The sequence below is a fragment of the Atta cephalotes genome, assembly GCF_000143395.1.
Source record: "Atta cephalotes unplaced genomic scaffold scaffold00023, whole genome shotgun sequence".
NCBI lineage: Eukaryota > Metazoa > Arthropoda > Insecta > Hymenoptera > Formicidae > Atta > Atta cephalotes.
The window spans coordinates 4,008,464-4,014,839 of record NW_012130087.1 but is presented as its reverse complement, the minus strand read 5'-3'; positions in this window follow the sequence as shown (position 1 = coordinate 4,014,839).

Here is a 6,376-nt window from a genome sequence, read left to right as displayed (position 1 = left end):
ACACACACACACACACACACACACACACACACACACACACACACACACACACACACACACACACACACACACACACACACACCTCTTGTTTAAAAAAAAAGTTTTTTAAATTTAAAACTTAATTAAATCAAAGAATAATACTTGTGAAAACCAAACACTGGATATCATGTAATAAATATATTTATTCAATTAATATATAATGTACAATAGACGTTTTGTATATAACTCATTATACGCGGATATCTAGTGTTCGGCTCTCACAGGCATTATTATTCTTTGATTTATTCTTTGGAACTTGTTTATTCTTTCTATTGTATTAATTAAATCAATTGTGCTCACATAAATAAAAAAATCAACTGCTCACATAAATATTAAGGATCTTGGAATTTTATTATGAAGATATAACAATTGTTACCCGCACAGATTCTGTGTTACATTTACGTATTATGTAAATATAATACTGATTCTATGCATACTAATTCGGATTATATACAATCGGTGTACTGATTATGTAACGTAATTAATTGCATGAGGCTTTGCTGAAATGATTAAATGTAATTACGCTACGCTATCTAGAAGGTGTTACATTTATTGGAATTTAATTGGAGAAATGAGAAATGTCTACGTCGCTCTATCTCGAAGATAATCCATCCAGCGATTTGTTATTGAATTTATGTGCTACGGAGCTGATATTCAACAAAAGAACATTATATTCGATAATTGATACTAGATGCGATTTTATAGTACAATATATCATGTATATGAAAACTTTTGTGTTTTATGCATTATAAATTGAGAATGTGTAAAATATTCTAAAAATATTTGATATCATACAAAGTGAGGAAGTTTGATGTTTCGTGCGAATTAAGCACGTATTAAATATTTGAAAAACGAGAGAGTCAAATTAAAAACATATATCAGGTTTAATAATCATTACCTTTTAACATTCGCATTAAAAAATTACAGAATAGAAACTTTTTAATCAAATCTTCAATCAATTAAAACTTTTTAATTGGCTGATATTTTATTTAAGAAAAAAAATAGTCCAATTTAATAAAATAATCTAAATCATTAGCAATTAAAATACATAATTCTGAGACATCCTGCATAAAAGCAGGTTATAATTGTCAAGCGAATGTTTCATAACGAAATGTACCTCTATGCAATATGCTGTGTAGACATTGCATTGTCTACCAATCTGAGATTACCCATCAAGCAACTAAACTTTGTTTGGAATCAACATGCAGAGAATTTACTTGAGAAAATGGGAATTTCATAAATGATGCGTACATGAATCTTTCGATATCATAGAATTTTGTGTCATCAGTTATATTATATTACGTCAGCAAATTAACTGTTTTATTTCACAAACTAGAACATCAAAAAAACAATTAGAACTTCAAAAAAAAATTCTGAAACATGTATTATAATATCAATAAAAAAAATGTAGGTAACTTCTGAAAGCTTTTTTAAAAAAATTATTAAAACAAGATAAAGTTTAATATAAAAAAATTATTATTTATTTTTTTTAATACATTCTTATTCTATATTGTTAAATGTTTAACAAATTGTGTTAAGATTGTCATAAATAATTTCAAATTAGTTTTAAATTAATTTGTACTAATCCATTATTCTAAAAATAAATCAATGGTGAATATTGGTAGTCACTGTATAAAGGAATTAGAGTTGAATTGTAGCAACTATTGAAATTATTCATCGTGCGACACTAACTAATTCTTAAGCGTCGAATTGCGAATTAGAAAACAAATTAAATCGTGCGTGCGCACACAGTAGACTTTAATCTAATCGGAGTAAGCTCGAAGTAACATTCAACTTAGTAAATTTAATTATAGTTTCGTGCCAATTATTTCAAACACCCTGTCCGTCTTGATGTTACTTATATGCAGCAAGAGAGTTAATAGGTACAACACAATGTTCAGTCACAATTCCGTTTCCATGTGAATCGAACAGTATTGCCTAAATTTATTATCTGCGCTACTTTGTGTCGTTCGTATATTGCTCGATTTCTCTTAGATTCTCTTTATACTCAAAATGCGCCGCAAAACTGAAGACAAAATAAACAAAGAAAGAGAATAGTAAGATTTTTATCATTTTAAAATAATAATTCTATAAGCAAACAATTCCACCGGCGCAAATTTTTTAATTAATGCAAGCAATTGTAAATATATATTGTAATTTTAATTAACATTAATGTTTACATTAATAATCGCATAAGTATATCAGTACTACAGTTTTAACAATCTACTTTCTGCATTAGTTTTAAATTAAAACTAATCTGCATTTATATATTGCATGTTAATTGAAATAGATTAAGTTTAAAAGGATGATAGTAAAAATTTGCATTTCAAAATAATTTAAGTTTTTCAAAATTTGATCATTTGGCGAAGAGAATGTCCTGAAATATTGACCAGAGAGTATTCACTTTTGAATTGATCTGTATGTTACTGTATTCACCCCGAAATGCGACTAGTATCGTAGTAAATAAACATAAATTGATTGTGAAGTTTCACGGTCTCCCAGTTGCATTGCATCACCTATTTTGCACGAAATGTACAAAATAACTTACACAAGGCATAGTGGTCTCGCTTTAATTGCATCTACTAAGTCCGGCTTTAAACAGATCTATTCCACTGGCAGTAGAAAGTTATACACACAACATGGACGATATTTTTTATTCATTATATGCTATTTGAATACTACTCACGTCAAATATCATAAAGAAACAATTAATAAAACAGTTTCCACCACACATGTATTCTTTTGCTACACTTTTTTTATGAATTTAATAATTTTAATAATTTTTTCATTAGTGTGCTTTTGCACGTTCCATGCTTATTGCATGCAGTATAATATATTAAAGAACGATTAAAAAATTTGTAAATTCAATCATCAATAATAACAGAACTCTTCTTTGGATGTGTTTAACTATATGTAATCTTTTTTAATGGTAAAAAAAATGAAATCCAATAAGTAATTATTAATATATTTATAAAAGAATATTAATAATTTTATCAAAATTTTTTATGAAAATTTGTGACAAAAGAAAAATTCTATCTATATAAAAATTCTATCTATATAAAAATTATAATGGTATCTAATTTTTAGCATAACAGAAGAAGAATATTTTAGATAATGTTGAAAAGATTATAAAATATTAATATTATACGGGTATTATTCTACATATAAATTTATATTTCTTATTTCATGTGAAAAAAATTTCTAGCTTTGATCATTAGGGCTTTTACTTCTATTCCTTATTGTTGAATTCAAATCCACGATCCAGTAAGATTCATATTGTTTACATATATTACATTGCCTAAATAAAAAAAAGAAAAACATTCTTTCTCTGCATACATGATTACTGCGAAAAATATTATTATTATTACGGCCTCGGTAATCTGAAGCTTAGAATGCTCATATGGAATACAAGAAGCTTCGACTTCCAGACGAAGTAATATTTTTCACACTAAATTTATTTACAATTTTATTTTTCAGCACATTAACATCTTTTTAACAGAATGCCCGATTGAGCATCAAATTATTAAATTAGCTTGCCAATTTAATTTATTACAGTAGTTTAATTACGTTTAATTATGTTTATTTACGTTAAGTCGGAAAAACCAATTTAGCGCGCAGTTCGAATGACTACAAATATGGTATATATGCATACTGAGAGAAAGGATTTTTAATTTAGCAAACTATCAGTACCTTTAACCGGTGATCGGTAAATATGTGACAACAAATTGCTTGCTGCTAGTCTGCTAGTATGCCAGTTATTAGTAACAGAAGCAAACTATTGGGTTGTCCGGAAAGTTCGTGCCGATTAAAATTTAAATTTATTAAATTAACATTTATTAAATTAAAATTTTCTGCGTTTCAATTTTCCTTCAACATCGGCACGAACTTTCCGGACTACTCAATATATAGAATCTATCTTTTGGATAGACTTAGGCTCGTTTACATAGAATTCATAGATGATCGTGGAATCTTAAATCGATCAAGCACAATCAAATATAGGGAGAAAGAACTTGATTATCAATTCCTTACGATTTGGGATTCTGCAATCGTCTATGACTTTTATATATATATATGAGCCTCTTATTTGCTAGCAATACTATTGATTATTTGTTACACTGACGAATTAATTTACAATCGTAACAAATCGATCGGTTTTTTTAATAAATATCACATTTGCTTTCCCTTGATCTGTTCCTAATAAAATCATTTCTCTCAATGTACATAGCATATAGTAATTAAATTATTAGATATTATAAGATTAAATTATTTAAGCATTAAAGATCTAACTTTGATTATTAAAACCATATTATTTCTTTTTTCTATTTCTTATTATTGAAAAAAAAATTTATATTTGTAACTTTACATCCGTAATGTTAATTTAATATATTCTATTGAGAAAATTTTCTGTAAAGACTCTGAGATTCTTAATAAGAAAATACTTTAATTAAAATTTACAGTAATGTACTGCTGTTGACAGCATGTGCGACTCTGAAAATTAATCTCTACTCCAAGATTTAATTAATGCAACATTGTAGCAACGTACTATACAATTATGCTGCATACCTATTTACAAAGTGCACAACAGATACAAGGAAGTTAATTTAATTCTCACTAATGAAATTAATAACTAAAGTGATCAAACTGCATTGATTACATAATTTAATTTACTACAATCAGATTTAATTAATGTAATGTCAAACTCCAAGTATTAATTGTCGCGATAAATTACGATTTGAGCTAATTAATAACTATTCACAGTATCAACGAAATCTATAAGTAATTGAAGAAACATTTTAATTCAATAATTCATTAATCCAATTCTATTTACTAGATTATTTATTAGGTTATAGACCAAGTAATTGCTGAAATGCAATTTCTGCATGCAATCGCCTGCGATCAAATCATGAAATCTCTTTAAATCTATCTGTAAAAATAGATCATTCTCGATTAATATTAATTATATTTCGTCGATCAATAGCGCAAATTTTATAGAATTGTCCGCATATTTAAGCACAAAAAGTGATGGAATTGCAAATGAAATTTAAATGCAGTACATTGCATCTTTGCAAATGGATTTAACAGTTTAATTTACAATTCTTCGTTTAATAATATTTTTGGCAGAAATGTAAATTTATAAACAATAAGCGTTTAGGTAATTAATGAAAACAAATTTTTTACGGTTTCGTAATTTATAGCGCAGTTATTCAGTGTCACAAGATAAATAATGAGGATTAAGGAGACGGAGTTAATGCTACAGATATCACTTCCTTGCGAAGATATTTCGATTTTCCTTCGCACAAGTTAAATCCATTAAATTCTACTACCGATTCAAGATTGATCGAGGGGGAAAGAATGTGTGATAAAACTCGTGGATATATTCTAATCGATTGCTTACTTGTTCGTTGAATGACACGCTCGATTTAATTCTGATCGATTTTTGATAATACTCAACTTATTCGATTCATTGCATGTTTTGCCGAATCTGTTTCGTTTTTTTTTTTTTTCGATCAAACTTCATCATGATCGATGTTATCAGAGAATTTTTCTCGTAGATATAAGAAAAATGAGCTTTGCAAATTCGTAGGATTTTATAATATCAATATTTATTATATTTAATCGCAATATACTTAATTGATAACAGACATTGTTAATATTATTATTTGTTATAAACTATTAGTATAAATTTGTTAACCATAAATCGTTAAATTGTCGTAATTATAATATCTTTTCTAAAGCTAGAATTAGAATTTAGAATATAATTACGGAACGTTTTTATTACTCGTTCTGAACTATTTTCTTTATAAACATGGTATTTAAAAAATTTGATAAAAGATTTCCGCATTTAAGTAAACACAACTGTAGGGTAAAAATAATTTCTGTGCTTAATTAATGATCGTGAATTTGCAGAAAAGTAATTAAATTTTTTACTCTCCCAAATACAATACAGAAAAATGTGTAATTTTTTCATTTTGTTAAAAAATGTATACAATATATCTCTCTAAAGAGAATTATCAGCTATTAAGCATTACAATAACTGAAGTAAAAAAATTTGAAAAAATCTCGAATTAAAAGTACAAGAATCTCTTTCAAATGTTAAATCCATCTATAAATGGTCCATAATTTCCGATAAAATTTTCTTTATAATGTTATATTGTGTATTTCTGTTTTATACTATATATGTATAAATGTTCTAATATTCTTCGTATGTTTTACGTTATACTACCTTACAAAAAAATAATAAATAGTATTTTGTTTGGAATTCGATTGCAAATAGAATCATTTAAAGTGAGCTTAAGTTAACAGAAAAAGCCTGACAAAATTCCTGAACAAGAGCAAT